A 19534-nucleotide genomic window follows, 5' to 3' on the forward strand; every position below is an offset into this window, starting at 1 on the left:
GTTAGACTTAGAGATGAAATATGACTCAGAGTATTAATCTCAGTAAGAACCATTGAAATGGAAAATAAATAACATGGAAACTTATGTGTAATTAAAAGTTTAGTGATAACGTTTCTTTTTTCAGCAAAACATTGTACTGCTCAGAGCCAAGCAGTCATTTAGGTACCTGCTAAAAATTCACAAAACATTTTTTGTGGCACTGGGTAGTAGATTATTGTTTTTCTCTTAGGTGGTGACAGTTGTTCCTAATGCCAAGAATCATTTGCAACTACTACTCTTGTTGCTTAAGGCAGGACAAAGGTTGGACCAGCATCAGAGATAAAATAAAGAGAGGCAAAAAGAGTTACTTGAATTTGGCATTCTGCAGTAAGCGATACACAAGAAGGTAAAGAACATACATGATTTTTTTTCTTGTATGTAGAGAATCTTGTTAGATACAGATGTGAGAGCTGTTTCCAATCTCTCATAATGGTGGAATTTGTACTTTCAATATTGGTATTTTAAAGGTACTTGTGAAGTGAGTGGGTGGAGACTGTAAGTCAGGAGTGAGCTGCTGTGAAAATGCCAACTTTCCTAAACACTGAAGGTATTAATATGAGGCATTCCAGAAGATATACGCATGAGATATTTGTGGCTTGTCTCTTAGGTGACTTCAGAAGTCTGCATCTCCCTACCGTGCCAGTTGTCCTACATCTGAAATTTCACAGTATTTAGATTTTCAAGTCCAAACGCAATGAATTGCATCTAAATACTTGAGCTTGTTGTTCAAGATCACGCACAAATTATGTAGTCAAGATGGGGGAAGAGCCAAATATTTTGTCTCACTGTCCTGTACACTAACCTTTCACTGTACTTAGTACTTCTATTAATAATTATCAAATGTTCATCTGTATTAAAGCAGGTATTTCCTCACATTGAATTCTACCTGGTGATCTTTTAGGGAGATAATATTTTGTACTGTTAGTACAACTCACAAAAATGTGATATTACTTACTGAAACAAGTTAATCATTTAAGAATAGTATCTGAAAGAAATTTTCCTCATGCTTCTTAGTCTGAATTGGCAATATAAATATATATATTTGTTTATTCTAGAGGATCTCTAGTTCTAGTATGACAGCAAAGCTGGAAGGTACTTCCTTGAATTAAGCTTATTCCTAGGATTCAATTGAATTAATTCAGTTTTACTAGTGGATGCTGTTTTTCTTCTGTTGACTCAGCAACAGGTTTCCTGAGCAACTGGATCCAGTGTCCAAGTGAATCATGCTTTGAACAGGTGTTGAACTAAATGAACTTCTGACATCTCTGAATTATTCTGTGTTGTCAAGAGGAGAAAAATTAGATTCCCAATTGTGTTTTCCTTCTGAAGTCCTCCCTATTAATCCTCCCAGGCGATTACTTTCAAGGATTGAGCAGATGCTTAAAAAAAAGCAAAACAAAAAGTTAATTCAAAACTATTTTTTTTATCTTGTAACAAAAGTTCTTCCTTCATGCCTTCCCTTTCCCCTTGAAATAACTTCTGCTTATCTATCACTAGTGGATTTTTAAAGTGTCTGAGTAATCAGTAACTCAATTAATTTCACCATGGTTTTTTTTATTGTTGTCACTGTAGTTGAAAATATCCAAGCAGCTGTGACAAATTTGGATAAGGAAGCTAACTTGGCATGCCTTCATTCTCCATGTGTGTTCTAATGTCAGTGCATGCTGATTTTTTTTCTCAATCTGTCATGGTAGATTTGCCTCATACAATGCTATGTGCTGAAGAGAGAAAGCTTTATAAGAAGAGAAAATCTAGATCAAGCTCAAAGCTAGAGCAGACCAGATTTTCTGGTTATAAGTCTCCCAGTGATAACATAGAATTCACTCTCTTGCAAGGCAGTGGTTTCTTTAAAACTTTCAGTGTTTTCCTTGATCCAAAGTACTGAAAAACAGGGCAAGTTTGACATACTTTCGGATAAAAACACTTTATGGAAGGTTTGGGATTCAACAATATATTCATTTCAGATGCAAGTTTATCTTCGCTTGAGCTGGTCTGATTCTGCTGACATCATCACCACAGCAAACTAAACCTTACAAGTTCTTCGTTTGATAGCTTTTTTTCTTTCAAAGTTTAAATCTGTTCAGAATCTATTGGGAGAAGAGATACAGAACTAATAATTACTCTAGTCATAGGATGCTTGTCTACACTTTTTCTTCTAAAATCCCAGGATTGATCTTAGAAATGTATGGGATTCTTTAGGAAGTTTCTCAATTGGAGAATGTCTTCTCCCATTCATTCTTCTCAGTTCATTAACGGGAAATGTACGGCACCAAGGAACCGTGGTGTGAGCACACCTGCAAATCCTCCACTATAAAGCTACAAGGCAGGGGGTGAGGGGAATACCTCTGTTAGACTGTAAAAGCTGAAAATCAGCTTCCATTTTTCTCACATTGAAACACAGAGGTAAATAATTCCATGTTGTGGTGAACTGAATATGTGGTTCAATGTTTGGTTTGATATGTCCTTCTCCCCAGAAGAAGAAACCAAAGCCAGGAAGCGGTGCATGTATTTGGGGGGTACAAACTTAATTCTGGTGTTAAAACACACATCTTCAGAAACACTCCCTTCCAAAGGGGAGTAATAAATTGTCTTGGAGTAAAGGAAAAATAAAATTAGAGAATACTTTGTGCTCTTTGGTTTGGTTAAAAATAAAAACAACAACAAACTATGCAAAAGGGGGGTGATGATTGGTTATAGTGCTCACCAAGGGCTTGGCTCACTCAGGTTTGCTTTTCAGAATGCTATGCAGATGATTAAGCCTTTGTGCCATGTTTTCCTAGATATAAAATAAGTTAGAATAGCCTGTCTGTGATTGCTCTTAATTTGCTTAACTAGTCTATCAGCTTCTAGGAACTGTGTTTTTCACTTTTTTCATTTGTTACCAATCTGGCATTGTGGGTCTCGGTTGTCTTTCTCAAGGCTCCTAGGAGCTGAGGAGTATGTCTGGTAATTGCAGTCCAGTTGTTAAGGAACAGATATCTCTGTCTTGGAAAGTTTGTTTCTGCCAATTGGACTCTTTCCATAACAGTTTCTTCAGCTAAGCAGATACATGCACCCTCTTCCTTATCGTAAACCTGAGGAAAAATTGTTTCACTAGCAGAGTGAAACTATGGAAAAGGACAGAAGCCAGTATATCTGTACATCAGCTGAAAGAGATCATCTTGAAATGCTTACAGGATTGGGTACAGTCTTACGCATATATTGGTCTTAGAAAACTTGTAAGGGATCTAAATGCAGATCTCTGGATTTCTGTTCAGTCACAGATGTGTAGGTAGTTGGTAAGTTAGAAGGCAAGATGTATTGTATTAAAGATAAGAGAATTATAGGGCTTTCCTGTAAATGCTGTAAGGAATATACTGATGCTAGCTTTAGGATATAGCTTGCTGAAACCAGAAATGTACATTTGAATGAGAATTATAACTAACACTAGAAATGGCTGCTTCTGCCAGGTAACTGCCAATTATTGAACCCTGATGTGCTGATATGTAATATGTGGGGTGCACAAAATAACCAGCTTCATTTAGTTCAGGAACAGAGTCTGGTTACTTCATTGTTATTGTTGAATATTTGTTGTGATCACACCCAGAACAATAATCAGGGCTCAAGCCAAATAGTATGATATAAAATGATATTTGGGTGTGAATGCGGGTTAGCTCCTGTCTGAGTACAAATTTTCAGAGGATTTGTGTGCTTGCAGGGCTTTGATTTCTAATTTCAGGGGCTTTTCTTTGTCATTAGCATGAAGATGACCACAACACACCACATAAATGAAAGGAAAAATGTGAATTTAAAGTATGCTCCATGATCTTGCATAGGCCATATCACCACCATCAGTAGAAATATACCATTCAGGAATCTGGCATTCTGCTTCATTCTCTTCTTATCAGACTGTTGAACAGTGAGAGGCACAATACCTTCCAGTGGAAATTATTCCAGAAAGTTCCATGGCAAAGTGACTTTGCCTGTGATTGATGAATGACACAAGCTTAATATCTGGCACGGAAGGAAAAAAAAAAAGTCTCTGCTAGGAAAATTATCTCTTACTGATATTAAGTGTCAGCAATGCTGCCTCTGAATCAGAGGTGAATGTGGGTTAGCTGCCAGCATACACAAGGACAGTCTGTTCAGAACCATTTTGGCATTGATCTGGCATGCTCTGTAGCTAGACTTTAGTTGCATGCTGTTCTGCACTCTCAACCTTAAAATAGAGTAAACTAGGGTAGAGAGAAAATACCGTGAAGAAAACCACCTTAAATCAAAGGAGTAAAGCAGGACAATTGCAGATGTCTGTAAAGCCACTTCATAGCCCTGTTGCCTAATGGGGAACCAGTGAAGCAGCTGCTGAGAGGGAATGATTGCCCTTACACCTGTTGCAGAAACTAAATATATTTTTCTCAGGTGTTAAAATAATTATGTTTGAACTTGCTTTAAATTCTGAATTTGTCAGGAATAGAGATGGATTTTTGACAGCTTGAATGCAACCCTCAGCAGTACATGTTGTTTTTCATAAATGCCACATGGTTACAGGATGAAGGCAGCTGACACTGAATTGGGTAACAGATGCTCAGGACTAGTATTCATGGCTATTGTGAACTTGGTTTCTGTGGGCATTGTGAAGAAATCAATGGATGGGAAGTTGACATTTGGCATACAGGCTTTAAACTGCTTTGTGAAATGGATAGCACTAAGGAAAGGTATGGAAGACCTCGTGAAGTTACCAGCTCAGGCACCGTATTGACAGATGGAATGCTTGTCAGGTGCTCAGCAACATGCTGTAGGAAGATTAATGCTAGCCAGTCAGCTGCGACTTGGCTATAAAGCTCAAGAAAAGACCAAATGTATTTTTTAATGACTCAGTAAAGTTATGTGCTCAATGCAGAGCAGTGATCAGAGAAGCAAACAAACTTTGTATGTAGGTCACTCTGAAAATGAAGGACATGAGAGGAAAGCAGGCCTATTTCTGTTGAAGAGATGCAAGGAGCCCTGACTGGTGCCTTTGAGAAGCGTGCTTTGAAAAAGCCTATCTGTTTTTCCTTTTACCTCCCCCATAGCATGCAGACAAAGCATTTAAACAGAACTGTTGAATTTTTGGACTTTTCTCTGAAGCGCTATTGCTGGGCGCAGTGGGAGGAAGAGCCATAGTGGCTCTGAAAGGACCACAGCCTGGTTTGAGTGTGGTCGTCCCTGTATTTCAAAATCCCATCTGAAGCACAAGGGGATGGTATTTCTATTAGTGTTGCATACAAATCTTTGTACCTACTTAAACTTCCCTGAATTTATTGCACAGAGCAAACATTTATTTACAGAATCACAGGCTCATAGCAGTTGGAAGGGATCTCTAGGGATCGTCGAGTCCAATGCCGTGCTAAAGTAGGATCCCTACAGTAGGTTGCACAGGAAATTGTCCAGGTGGATTTTTGAATATCTGCAGAGAAGTAGACTCCACAGCCTCTCTGGGCAGATTGTTCCAGTGCTCTGTTGCTCTGACAATAAAGAAGTTCTTCCTTGTGTTAGTATTTAGTGAATCCATGTCCAACCCACTAGATTTATGGTTTTTGTTGCTGCCTTTTTTTGTTTTGATTTAAAAAAAAATATATAAAAGATTTGTTACTTACATACATTAAGTATATTATGTATTTTGTATGCAGCCCAAGATAATCCCTTGCCACTCAACCAAGTCAGAGGATTGGACACCCATGTCTTAGAGACATTTACTTACCAGCCCATTCAGTACTCTGCCAGTTCTTACTGAAAGACCTTAATATCAGAAATTTTTATCCTAATACAAAACGTCTTTCTTTGAACAGGATTTCCTTAAACTCCACAAGGTGTTTATGTTTTCAGGTTGATAGTATTCATTTTATTAAATTGGACTAATGTCTCACAGTGTATCAGGGCAGCAAGTTACAGATGCTCAGTTTTTAAAAACATATCAATAAGGATTGCAGGTTGGCTCTGCTGTGTAGAAACTCACATTAATTTCCAAGTGCCAGCATTTGAGTACATTTGATTTTTAATTTTTGTAAGGATTCTTTTATAAAAATGATCTGTTCTCTCATGCTAGAGTGAAATGGAGGCCGAAGATGGCACGTTTTAGAGACTTGAAGAATATGATATCTGACTTGAACTTGTCTCAACGCTGAGTTTGACAACAGTTTTACTCCTTGCATGATGTACATGCTCACAGATATGGTAAGGGCACATTACTGTCAGAGAGCTGTCATCTGATGCGTAGAATTGCAGTCAGGGCAAGGATTCCTTGCTGCTTAGGTTCTTGGAAGGCTTGAAACCCATTAACATTCCTAGAATTGCATGCATCATAAACCATAGTATAGCAAGATTAGAAGTGAGAAATACATGAGTATGTATTTGTCACCATTCCTTCAGTATGTTAAGCTGCTGTTGCAAAGTATGCCAAAGCAATTAGGTACTAATGCTCTCCACAAATGTTTTTTTTTTTTTTTTTTTTTTTTGTATTCTGATGGGCATAAGATTCTCTGGTGACCACAATTGCTCTATCCTGCTTCTACTGTCCAATATTGAAAGAATAGAAAGTAAATGAAAGGGCTTGTTTGCAGCTTCTCCTGCTCATATGTGTTCTAGCTGCTCCCAGAGTCCCTGCAGTGCTATTGCACAGAGTGCTGTTCTGACTTGCATAAAAGGAAAATGAGGAAGCTCAAATAAAAACGTGCTAGAAGTTATTAATTTCTCGGTGTCATAGAATGGAAAGAGTCACTGTGTCACCTAAAATTCTAGAGTGGTTGTGATCAAGTATGTCACTTGTATTCGGTCACTACTCAATACTAAGTATAGAGAGAGCTGTCCTGAATACATTTGGAAAGTCACTGTCAAGTAGTGATGATGCTTTCTCAAGAAGCTTTCTGAAGAAGCTAGATTCTCTGAGAGGGAACAAAAACTCCCTCCTTCAATAATGCTTTCTGATACCTAGAAGATCACTGTAAAATAGAAATGAATAGCATATTTCCCCATTTTGATAGGAAAATAAATAATTGCAATAAGATAAATTCTGCTTTGTTCTGGCTAATGCCTAATTAGGGATAACATACAGCTGGGGAGCATGAAGTCTTTGTCACTTTGGATTTTAATAACTGTTGTAATTGGCACCTGTCAGGTGGATCTGATCATGCTGTGGGGCAGGAGGAAGAGAAGCCCCTGGAGTCCTTGCAGTTAGTTTTTCTGTGATTCTGTGATTACCAGGTTTGTGATCTCTTTGCAGTTGTTCACTCAACCTATTTCTGAAGTAGAATTCTGTGATGATTTAAAAGCACAGACACAAGTGAGGACATTAGAGAGAAAAGTGCTCATAAATTTAAAGAGATTAAGAGAATTATAGCCATTTTGATAACTGTAAGAAATACAGTGAGATTGTAAGAACAGTGTTGAAGTAGTTTAGCCTGCACTTAGGTGCCAGAATGTCTGTGCATAAGCTTTGCAGTCATTATTTCTTTTTGCTGTCCACAGCTAATGCTTACAAAGTCCAGCTGTGACAAAATTCTCTCCTTTGTTTAATGACATCTAGACAAATTCCTGGAAGGAGATGAATTTGAATGTGAATTTAACATCTGTTGAAGATGAGGAAAAGAGTCAGTCAGCCTAAAACATGGAGTAGTTTTATAGGCAAAATTAAAAGGTTAGTGCTGTTCTTTGAAACAAACATAATATTTGTGGTATTTAAGCAAGTTGTGTGAGCAGAGGAATGGCCTCTTTTTACCAGTATTTTCTGTCAATGACTTTTATTGTGAGCCTGAGTAGGGCATAATGCTGCACAATTTATTGTGGTACCAAGAAGACAACTTGGTGGCTTAAGCTCCTGTAACGTACTGCTTTTTAAGAATGTTGCAAAAAATGATATATCAGTTTTATCAGGCCACGTTTCAGAGTGTAGGTTGTTAGAAAATCATTTCAAGATTATTTTCTTTTTGTATGATATGACTTGAGGAAGGCTTTCTGGCTTGAACGTGAAGTCCATGCTATTTTTGGTCAGCATTATCTTTGCACATTGTAACTCTAGTAACAACTCTCAGCACATGAAAATTGGTTAGTGTTCATTCTTGGCCAATGCTATTGAAAGTCTCATTAGAACTGTGTGACTGGACAACAAGCTCCATATCTCCTATTACGTGGCATGGCATGCTTCTCCTTTGATTGCAAATGTTTTCTGTCATCCCTGATTAAAAATTGAATGAGCATATTATTGACTGCTAAAGCAGCATACTGGCACCTGAAACAGTATTGGAGTTGAAAACAAGCTTGCTGAAATGTAGTTACTGATAAAGCATTTTTTCCTTTTAAATTAATAAAAGAATAAACCAAAAAAAGCAACCAACCAACCACCACCACCATCAAAAACCAGCAAAGCAGAACAACAACAACAACAACAACAAATAATAAGCCAAACCCACCAAATAAAAAAATGACAATGCTGCAGAAAAGCAAGATTTATAGCAAGAGTTATAGTTTTTATACTTCTGTGTCATGTGAGAGTGAGCACCCACAATCACAGGGAGAACAAGAAGGTAAAGGAATAATGCTTTGAATAAATGCAAAGAAGGGAGAATGAGTGAGCTAGAGTTGGCGGTCACATTCATGTTGTGAGCCAGCACTGGCAATGTACCACAGCAGATGGAAACGTTTCAGCAATTTACCATATAAACAACCAAACAGCCTGGATTTATCTAATCAGCTTTTTGTGATAAAGTGTGTCCAGGATCCCTTTTTCCAAAGCTAAAGGGATTGCAGCAATGGCAAGATTAGGAACAGTGTGTGCGTGTACCCATAAATATGGATGTATTTTTATTTTTCTTTGAACATTTGCCCCTTTGAGAGAGTAGATGTTTAAAAAGGCACAAAGGAACATAGCAGTAAGAAATGGGTGCTGCTTCAGCAAGAGTTAATGTTGGCAACCTGGAAAGCTTTCAACATCCAGGAAATTCTTTTTTTTCCTATGTCAAGCTGTGTGCTGTTACTCAAGGTGAGCCAGCAGAAGTTTTCTAGGTAGCATCTGACCTTGGATGAAAATGTGTCCATGGGAAACGAAGTAGGAGAGGAAGATGATACAGATTTCTTCTGCCATATACTGTTGACTGACTTATTGTTTAATCTATTCTTCAGCACCTAGGGGACTGCAGTTCTCATCTGCTTCTCGGTGTGCAGGTATTTCTGAAGAGAGGTGTGTGATTGTCAGCAGTACGTGTCTGGATCAGGACTCACCTTGTTACACTACAGCTGGGCTTTGTAAGTGCTCACCTTTCCCATGACACACTGCTGTATGCTTTCAGCCAAACAAAATGGTGTAGACAAGTGTGAATGTCTGCAATAGAACAGGCACATTTGAAGCCTTTTTGTTACAGAAAGGAATAGAAGAATCCTTTATATTTTGCTTAGTCTATGGACTAGTCTTCTTCCATCTCACTCCACCTCCTGTTGCTTTCAGTCCTTCTGTCTTCCTCAACAGAAAAAAAATCACTCTGATAAATATTCCTGGACTTGTTAAGGATGACAGGAGTCATGAAGAAAAGCGTGAGAATGCTTAGGGTCGACATGGTCTTCTCACAGCCCTGTGCATTGTCATAAGGATTTAAATTGCATTGTTTTTTTTGTGTTTGTAAATGTTACTGATTGCTGTGAATATGACAGGTCTTGACTGTTCTTTAGAATAGCATGGAAAAGATTTCCTGATTTCCTATGAGCTAAGAGACCCTTCCTAGCGATTCTGATGGCCCCACAGGCCATGCTACTAGAGAAACAAAGCAGAAGAGAGAGCATCTCAAATGCTTTTGTATTCCCTGTAGGGAAATATTTCCAAGAGAGGGTTAAAAACATGGTGAAGTAATAAGACCTGTCAAAGACCTGTCATGCAGGAGCAGGTAGGGTCTTCAAATACCTGCACTCCACAGATGGGCTGGGTGTCCTGTGGAACTTGATGGATGAAGAGCAGTTGAGTTTGTTTCTACAGTTGTTTTCTGAGTATTTAGGCAATACCCTCCTCTGAACAGCATGTATGCAGAACAGACCCAAGACAAATACCTTTTACATACTAGCCTATTACACTTTGTAGCTAAAAAGATGGTCTCAACAGACAAATCACTGCTGAGATAAAGGATTTAATTAATCTTGAGCTAATTTTGAACAATGCAATGAATACTAAGATGCAGAATTCAGCAAGGTGCAGAAGTTTCTGAGAGAGAAATCAAGTCAGCAGTGCAGGAAGTCCTTATACGTATATCATAGATCATCCAGATAATTTCCTTGTCATCATACAACACCACTTAAAAATATAATGTTTATCAAAGATTAGCTACAGTTTTATTAAAGAATTTTATTTCTTTGTGCCTTACAGTATACATGCAGAAAGCAAGCTGGCAGCCTAACACCCCTTTTATGACCTAACTCAGTAGCCCTTCATTTCATGTCTTGATCTCTCAGCAGTAGTTGTATAGAACTCTGTTTATCACTAGGTAAAAAAGGCCTCATCTTAGGAAATTTGAAAACATTTTATGAATCCACGAGACAACAAATTTTGCAAGATACTGGGATTTTTCTGAGGGAGGTATCAAACCTCATTAGCAATTCAAGTTCAATATTCTCAGTTTTTAACAGTAGGGATTTTAACACTTCTTACAGTTGAGCTTTTTAAGGTAATTTGATATTGCTGCCCAAGCCTAAACCAATATAAATCAGAATTAATCTGATTAGAAGAACCTAAAGGTCCTTTTGCTTACCATGAAACTGCCTGCATCTGGTTTCACTTATTTCCTCACCTTGTATTTCCCACTTCTTGTTTGCACTAATGAACACAGAAGTAATTTTTCATCTTCTTTTAGGGACCAAATGTTGTCAGTGTTTCTGAAATGAATCTAAAAGACAATGTAGTGCATTCCAAAATACTTTTTTTCCCTCAAAATATTTTCTAGAAACATTTCTGTCATGAATTCTGTTTAATTCTTCTGTTTCAAGTTTTATTTCAGAACATTGTAATTCCATCACTCTTTCCTTGCATCAAGTTCTAATCCCTTATGGCATTACACTACTTGCTGCATCAGTCTACTGTGATTACAAAGCAGAAGGATTTCTAAATTGTGCTGATTTTTTTTTTCCCTCTTTTCACTTCACCAAAATATTTCCATCTGGTATCAGCAAAGTTGAAAAGTTCCCATTATTTTTCATGTTATTGAATGTTTTTGATAAGTTTTCTTTCTCCTGCTCCTCCAGTTCTTTTGGAGCTTGGTTTAACCTTGCACTAACAGTAATCTTGGAATTCCAAAAACTCTGTACTTATTTGCATTTTGTGACTGTGATGGATTGTACTTTACAGTTTGAATCTTGACATTCTTCTAGGTTACATCTGGATTATTGTAGCAGTTAAGAAAAGGCAGTTTTTGCACTTACACATCTCCATCTTTTCTCCTGTTAAGAAAGAGAAAAAAAGCAAACTTGAAAATTGATGGGATTGGAGGATTGTTTTCATTCTCTCTTCCTTCCCCAACTTTTTTTTCATCTGACTTCTCCCTACAGGAAATTGTGGAACAGAAGTGAGAAAACAAGAAAGATGTAAAACAAACAAACAAGCAAAAACAACGCTAGACATGTGCATCACACACAAAACTCTTATTTGGAAAACTTATAATCTCAAAGCTATCAGCTTTCCCTTAGAGAGAAGAAAACTGCTTTTCTATCCAGCTCCATTCAGATATGGTGAGAGAAAAAGTTTGCCTTCCCATAGAGTGGGCCCAGGGCTGGATCTCTGGCCAATTAATTGTTTCACAATCTCTCAGGAAATTCTCTAGGTATCAAAGTATGCATGGGGTTGTCCCATCCAAAATACAGTGCCCTAACTGAACAGCTTCATATTCTTCCTTGCACGTACCAAGGAGCTGTAAGTTTGTGTGAGGAGGGAAAAAAAACCACCATTGTAGTTGACTCTGGGTTTCTCCTGCAGAACATTTCTATGACTGTCAAAAATGTTGGCTGTGCAGAGCCAGCATTCTCCAGCAACGCTTCCACCCCAGCCAACTGCACCTTGCTGTTGGAATCCCCAAGTGCACAATACCATGGGAACATGAGAGGCAGAGCAAAGTTCTGCTTAAGACTGAAGATCTGTCTCTCTCTCTGACAGATTTCTTGACAATGAACTACATTTTCTAATCCTTTCATCTGCTCCACATCTTGTAGTGGAGGTTATGATTTGGCTCCAGGTACTTGCATTGACAAGCTGTGTTTGGGCTCTGACTTGCTGCGCAGACACTATGTATAATATAGAGAAAGATGGAGGGTTTTCTGTAGCTCTCACAAAGCTGAAATTGCATCCATAATTTTAGTAGGAAATGTTAAACTTTCCAAAGGATGTTTGTTGAAGAGAAATAAATGCAACTGTATGGATTTTTTAATAGTGAATGTTGAGCTGTGGAAAAATACTACTTAAGGTGCACATGATCAGTGTGCCTTGGTGCTGTAGAGAACTTGGAGAGCTGATCCAGTGTTGTCTCTGGCTCTGAGCTGCAAAACGTTCCAAAAGATGCAGTGATTGCTCAAGAAACAGTGGAAGTAAAATACATGATAATATTGAAAACAATAACCGAGTCACTTGGAGCTATTTTAATAGCTCATAAAAAGTCTATTTTGCTGCAGCCTACTTGGTAGTTATGCAAGTACCAAAACTATTGTTTATTATCTGAGATGCTGGACTGTTGAACCATTATTTGTGCTACTGTGGAAAGAGATTGCTCGCAGGGGAAGATTCTCATAATGGTTGTGGTGTCATTTTAGAATGTGGTTGTCTCCTGTGGGGTCAGGGGAATTGCCACATCTTATTGCAGAACACTTTATCAAAAAATAACCTTTAAAAATGTTTAAGAAAAACTATCTCCTCTTGTAGATGAGAAGAAAAAAACTATTTTATTCCAGGCAGAAGTATCTAAAATGTGTTATAAAATAGCTACTTTTATGTTACCATAAAAGTTTCTCATTCTTTCACACGCTGCCTGCTGACTGCTGCAAACTGCACGACTGACTTGCACACGAGTGCTATTTCAATGGAGATGTTTTACTCTGTTCTGTGTTTACCACAGCAGAGTGATGTACACTGAATGTAGATGTGGAACTCTTGCCACCCATGGGCACAACTTGAATTTAACTAGTAAGACCAGAACTGGTAGAATTCCTTTTAGTTCTTTGCATCTGTCTACCGAACAGATGCACAGAGAAGCAGGCAGGTTCAAACAAACTGGTCTTCTTTAGAGACAGGAGGAATATGACAGGAGGAAAACATGGGACCATCTTTCCTTATAAAGGATTGCTGAAAAGTGAAGTGTAAGCTGCTGCTTGCTCACAGTGTAAGGCTCTGACCCAGCTGGCTGAAATCCACATGGTATTCCTTAATTGATTTCATTGCTTTTGGATCATCTCATGTGTTAGAAGATTCTACACAAATGTGGAGAGTAAATATGGTTTAAATACTAGTCCTTATATCAATATAACTTTACATATGAGTTGCAATGGTTACTTCTTAATTCCTTTAGAATCTTGAAGTAGAAGTTTCCCAAATATTGTCTATACAGTAAGAACTGACGGCTTTTTGGCTTTTGTATTAACAAAATATCATGTAAACTATCTTACTTTTATCTTTCATTTGTGAAAAGCATGCCCAAACCATGCATGCAAAGTATGCAACAAATGGAAGTAAGAAAACCAGCTACCAAAACTGGAATGCGAAGAGTGATTGCCCTGGCTGAAGGGCAGACTTTTCACAGATATTTGATTGCATACATGGGACAAACTTCATTTGAGATGAATAGAGAGTACATAAAATGTATGCTTTCCCTCCCCCATCCCTCTTGTTTATCTGATTTTGTAGAAGAAGAATTTTTAATTAACTCCACAGAACTGCAATAAACTACAGGAACTGTAAACTTAATATCCAGAAACACTACAAATAGAAAAATTGCTACATAGCTCTAAGGTTATGTTATTCTTCTTTTGTGTCTATAAACACATCTGTTCAAAGCTACATGCAAACTTCTTTACTTTTCTTCTCTGCACAGCTGAAGTGCATAAGGAGATACTTTTCCTGGAAAAAAAAAAAAAAGAAGCGATGCCTACTTTAAGGAATTTGAGACTTAGATGTTTAGATAGTGAGGAGTGCTGCCCTCACTCTCCAAACATCTCTAAAAATAGTACTTGTTTAACTACTTATATTTACTTCTTTACAAGTTGAGAGAGACTATCTGATGTGATATTCTGTGTATATACTTGTATGTATATACATACTTGTGTACTTGTCCTTCTGCTGAGCAGATGTTGATGTTGCAAAGATTAGGTTTTTATGGGAAGGCAGATCAGTGAAGCAGAGTTTGGGGGTTTCATTCTGTAGTATGTAATACCTTCAAGTGCTAGCAGCATGCCTGCAGTGAGATGACATAACCCTCCTGATCTGCTTCTCCTGTTGTGCTTGCCTGTTCACATCCATGGTTTAAAGTGCTTGATGCTCACGGACCACCTACTTGATGTGAACTGAATTCTGTTTACCTTATGCACAAAGAAAGGCAGTTGATGAATTCTAGCTTATTAATTTATCCCCATGTTATTCTTGAAATGAAACAAGATCTTTTCCTTTTCCTCCCCATCCTCTTAGTTTCTCTCCTTATTTTACTGTAGCAGATAAATTTGGTTCAAGTTTTAGAAGCAAGAGCTTTTATGAGGTCACATTGTCCATTTCTTAGAGGGCAGGGAGAGGAGGTATTTATTTAGCTGCTGCACAAGTGCATGTTGGAGGGTTCATTGGCAGGGCTCAGCCCTGAGCTGCATGGAGTCCAGCTCTGGACTGGAGTCTGCCTTTAGAGCAAGTTTCGTGCCTTCATCTCATCCATGTGCTGTACATGGGTCGAGGGCAGGCTGGAGTTACACAGGGCTCTACACAGCAAGATGAAAAGAGTAGTAGATCTGGAGGGACTGTGTCACCAAACATTGCCAGGGCACCTCAGCTATTCCATGTCATCCCAGGGAAAAGATTCTTCCTGCTATGTAATGTGTTATTTGCGTGAGGTACTTTTAAGAAGACAGTACAGTCTTCTTTATGACAGCCCACTTTGCACCTCTGTGCAAAGCTGAAGAAAGAGAAAAGGCAGGATTTTAACAACTCACCACAGCCTAACCTTTCTTAAGAGCCCCAGCTGAAGTAAAAAGAAGTCTGTTTTGTACAAAAAGTGTTTGTCACTTGTGCTTAATCGGACTCCATTGGATTGTTGCATGTTAGGCAGTTAAAGATTATATGTTCCTGATATAAAATGCTGGATGTATGGCCTGAATCTCTGGCATAGAAAATGTGTTCACGTGTGTTAGGACTTCTAGTTACTGTGCTGGTACAATTTCCAAGAACAAACGTAGGAATCTCTGGTTTAAGAATCTTTATCCAGGGGTGGGTGAGGGAATGGTGTTCATGAGTTATGTGGAATGTCTTGATATCTGGGCCCAAAACTACTCCCTTTTTCTAAGAAGAACAGCGTAAGATCTCGTTCACATTATGTTCAAAGGGTTTTGGCTATAAATACAACTTTTCAGAATAGAAGTGTGTTACACAGCATCTGGATAGTCCTGGCTATGACCATTTATGTAAAAAGATGACTTGTGCATATCCTTCCTGAACTGCTGCTATAGACATATGCCTCATCCTTAAAAACCTTTCTTTTTAGAATGTGAAGTTAAACACGCATCCTTTTTCCACTGTCGTGTCTCTTTCTCTCTTTAATAACCTAATAATTCAGACAGTACACAGTGTTCGAATGTACTTTTATTCTTTTCAGCATAGAATGGAAAGCATGACTGTACAAGGGTTCACACCCTCCAGTGAGAGTGAAAGATGATGCAGACCTATTAATGCTCGAGAGGTACAGGGGAGGGGGCAACCACAGTGTTTTGTTTTGTGCTGTTCCTTGTGTGCTGAAAGTGTTTTGGGGACAGACCAATGTTTTGACATAAGGTTTGCCTGCAGATCAGTATGCAGGTTGCTTACGATCCAGCTGTTTTCATGAATCAGAGGAAAAACATCTAGGCATGTCCACTGCATAGGGAAGCAAGCCCATAGTTGAGCACTTACATCACCCATAAGCCTTTTATTTATCTTTTGTAAACAACTCTCTTCTGCTTCAAATTAATATCCTGATTGAATTGCTGATATAAGTGTTAAACTATTTAACGTCAAGTTGTCAGCAGATAGCATGACAAAAAGTGGTGATAGGAGCACTCTTAGCAATGGCTTGCATTCGAGAATCTCATCAGAGTCTTATCACACAGCCTGTATCTCTGGGTATTGGTCTCCAGGTCAGACATTCAGCGTGTGTTTGGGTATGGGTACTAAATCTTTTCTCAGTGGCAGTTGTTTTCAGATAACTTTAAGTTCTACCAAGAATCAATAAATCAGAAAAGTGGGTAAAGTTGGAGATAAAAACTGTCTGGAAACAGCCTCTGTTCCAAAATGGAAATGAAAGTTTTGTTGGGCTGCATGTGTGTGTCTGATACAGGTTCAGCGGTGTGCACTGAGATGCAGGGGCAAGAAATTATGAGTACAAATTGAGTAATAAATATTTGATTCCTGCATTCCTGGAAATACTGCTGGAGTATGCCAAGCTGCTTTTACCCTTGCCAAGGGAGAGCACAGCTACGTGCCTTATTTCACACTTAATCTCCTGTCTTCTCAGATGTAGTTGTTGTCTGCCTTCATCTCCTCTGGGTTAAACCCTGTTCTGTTGGGAATAAGAGAATAGAGTTTTGGGCCTAATTCAGCAAAACACATAAATATGTTTAACACTGTGTGTATTCTGAAGTGTTTTGCCAGGTGAAAAAGCGTCTGACTTTCCTTCCAAGGCAGGGAAACAGTCAGTTCTTCAGTGCACTTGTCTTCACCTGCAGCCTCCTATTTCTTTTGCACTGGATCACAGCTTTCCTGTGCATAACTTGGTATTGCTGTTGATTGGGTGATAGTCATTGTGGCCATGAACTTGTGTGCTAGCACTCTGAGACAATTATATTCAAGTCATAGAGAGAAAAGTAGTACTTTTCTAGAGTACACTACACCTAATCAACTGCATAGGGATAGTTTCATTGAATAAATTATATTGCTGTAGATTTCATGCTTCTGCAAATGAGAAAAGAAGCAGGCCCAGAAGATTTATTGAAGATGACGACTTACGGGTAGAAGTGCACTGCTTCTATGGAAAGGAGAAAAAAGCACAAAATGATAAGTGTAAAAAATGAAAACTCTAGAACAGTATTTTGGCTCAAAATCAATGGTCCTCTGACATGTGTTGGCAAGAACAGCACTGAGGTGACAAGGAATCCAGAGTAAATCAAGCAAGCAGCATGAGCTCCCCACTATCAATCAGAATGCAGGCCTTTTTCATTTCATGACCAAGCACTTGCATCACTATTCAAAGGGCTTATTCTTGTGTCATATATGTTGCCTTAAGCAAATTAGCGCAGGGAACCCACATGGGAGGAAAAAGAAAAAAAGAAAACCCATAGTTTTGTCAGAAGCTTTTGCCAAAGTCAATATTTGTGGAGTCATAACGACCTGGGAGGAGCCCATGCTGTTTCAGTACCACAAGCAGTGCCATTGCTTCCACTGCGTTTTTTAGAGTTTTCGCACCTCTGAATCAGCAAATAACTGCACAAAGGCAGTTCATGTGCCAGAGACTTGTCCAGACCATGTGTCTCACATTCACTGCCCAGATGGGTCAAAGCTCATGCTGGAGAGCAGTTTCCTTGGTGTCATCGTGGTGCTCCCAAACAAGCCAGAAGGTTCAGTTGCAGAGCTCCAGTGCAGAGAGGAGTGTGCAAGTCTGTGATAAGTGAGGAGGAGCAAAGCAAGGGCTAGGTTCTGCCAGCGCCACTTCCATGGCACTTTCTAAGATGATTATCATGGCTGCAGAGCTTTGCTAGAAGCTTCTAGCTGCACGACGCCTGTTGTGGCGAGCACTACTATACGGTTGTGCTACAAATACATGTATTTATAATTTCCCACCAATAGATCCCTGGTTTAGGAGCATCTTGAGTGAGCTGGGGGTTTACAACCATTCTTCTACTCAGCATTTCATTGACCTCTGCTTCTCGCTGATCATAGAGGATGGTATGAATCTTATTCTGAGGTCTTCATAACTCTCAGTTTGTATACAGAGGAGCAGAGATATCTTAGACATAGACTGGTGGTGAATGGTCATCTGCAGTTTCTAACATGAAAGATGCCAAAGTCCATGATTATTTCTAAGGTCCAAGACCTGAATTCTAACAACTTCCCCTTGTCACTATCAGACATGGGTCTGTGGGCGCTGCTGCCAGCACAGTGGCTTGCTTCCTGGCTGCTTTGTTTCTGAACAGTGCTCCTTTTCTCCTCTTACTACAGGATATCCAGTTGGTTGTGAGTGGGTTTCTCACTCAGCTCCAGCACTGTGGCCCAGACCTCCAGTTACGTCTGTAGCCCTACGGCTTTGCATAGCTGTTCTCAGAGGAGGGTAGGTTTTAAAAGCAGTACAGATTCCCTAGCTCTCAAAGCGGATAGGCTCAGCTGGAGAACACTGCCATGATGGCACACAGGCTGCACCCAACATTGTGCCAAGTCACTCTCCATTTGTAAATACTAGAATGTGCTGTAGTTAGAAATACAGCAAAAGAAAAGTCTAAATTGTATGGCTGAGAAACAACAAAGGAAAACAAATGTAAACCAGAAAACAGCGCACGCAAAGCCATCCGTGCTGTAGGTCTGTGGTCTTGCTATTGCACAGTAAAGAAAATAAATACCAACAAGAACAGCCGCTCAGTTGTACGATTCTCATGTTTTCTAAAAGCATGTTGTTGCTTCACCCAAACCTGTATATCCTGACTGCATTTCCTTCTGTGAACGCTTACATGGGAAACGTGTAGATACGTTATTTGACATACACACTGTAGTATTAGCTCGAAGGGAATAAAGATGGTCATTAGCAAAAGGCAGTGATTAAGAAAAAAATAGCAAGTCCACCTAAAGAGAACTGTATTGGGGCATTTATGGGTAGCACAGCAGTAAGAGCAGAGCTTGTGGTCCCTGCACCCATACACAGCCACACATGGAGAAGGCCTCCAGAGAGACTGCAGGGAGGCACCTGGTGCTGGGCAGGAAGCAGGAAGTCCTTTCTGTTAGTCAAGGAATTTAGCTTGCTCTGCTGTGCTCCTGCGGAGCTTTGTTGAGGAGTTGGTGCTACCTCGGCCCAGTGACTGCAGGTCCCAGGGAAACGCTGCTCCTGGCATCCCCCTCACCAGTGAAGTAAAGTAAGTGTCAAACTGGTATGTATGTTCTCCCCTTTCTGTAACGTGACACGCTAATTGAAAAGCTGTACAACTTCTGTCTGTCTCCAGTGCTCTCAGGACTGACCTAGTGCCAGGGAGGGCACAGATGGGCACAGACAGAAGCTTTTCTGAACACAGCTTCTGAGTGTGAATTCCAAAATTA

General features: G+C 39.2%; 2 protein-coding genes across 2 annotated transcripts in view; one reads left to right on the forward strand and one right to left on the reverse strand.

The window, feature by feature from the left end:
• The window catches only part of MPHOSPH10 (M-phase phosphoprotein 10), a 1076704-nt gene that overhangs the window by 522589 nt on the left and 534581 nt on the right, over positions 1–19534 (reverse strand). The window lies entirely within an intron of this gene.
• THSD4 (thrombospondin type 1 domain containing 4) overlaps positions 6583–19534 on the forward strand; it is a 274739-nt gene continuing 261787 nt past the window's right edge. Inside the window, exons 1-2 of the mRNA XM_046899269.1 lie at positions 6583–7690; positions 9172–19353. The gene's annotated coding sequence lies outside the window, so the exon portion shown is untranslated. The remainder of the gene's footprint in view (positions 7691–9171; positions 19354–19534) is intronic.

The sequence above is a fragment of the Gallus gallus genome, chromosome 10 (genome assembly GCF_016699485.2).
Source record: "Gallus gallus isolate bGalGal1 chromosome 10, bGalGal1.mat.broiler.GRCg7b, whole genome shotgun sequence".
Taxonomy (NCBI): Eukaryota; Metazoa; Chordata; class Aves; order Galliformes; family Phasianidae; genus Gallus; species Gallus gallus.